This window comes from Gavialis gangeticus, unplaced genomic scaffold (genome assembly GCF_001723915.1).
Source record: "Gavialis gangeticus isolate Ggan-Ray unplaced genomic scaffold, GavGan_comp1, whole genome shotgun sequence".
NCBI lineage: Eukaryota > Metazoa > Chordata > Crocodylia > Gavialidae > Gavialis > Gavialis gangeticus.
In genome coordinates this window covers 402,164-402,757 of record NW_017728973.1, presented here as the reverse complement: position 1 = coordinate 402,757, position 594 = coordinate 402,164, and positions in this window count along the sequence as shown.

Sequence of the window (594 nt, the reverse complement as noted above, 5' to 3'; positions counted from 1 at the left end):
CACTTCTAGCCCAGGTACATACTTGAGCTGTGCATCCCTGGTGTAAAAAGCGGCAACCCTACCCACACCAGATCAGACATCTCTCATACCACGGCCTTATATACGCAGCCCTTCCTCCAACACACAGCACACATTAGCCTGTAAATATAAAATCCCCTGGAAAATTGAGCGTTGGGGCAGTTATTAACATTTTCAGAAGTTAGGGGTTACTTGCTACTTAAAAGGCTGAGAAACACTGCTCTAACAGCAGGCTGCCTCCATGCAGAAAGGGTACCGGGGCCAGCAGGTCCCGCCAGCCTCGGTGCCAAAACGCCCTGTGGTAGAATAAATGTGTTGAGCTTCGATGTAGAGAAGCAAAGGGGCTGGGGGGTGCCAAGCACTCCTGCCACAACCACAGTGCCCCACGAGGTTTGCTTCATCGGGGGAGAAGCCACGTCGGCACCTGGTAGCATCCCTGCCCCCTGGGGTGACACCACGAGCGCCCCCCGGGGCTGCGAGGGATGGCCCCCGGGGGTGCTCGCCCCCTGCGGCGGGAAGCTCGGCGCGGGTCTGGCGGGAGCCGGCGGCGGCACTGCGGCAAGCGCCGGCCCCGCG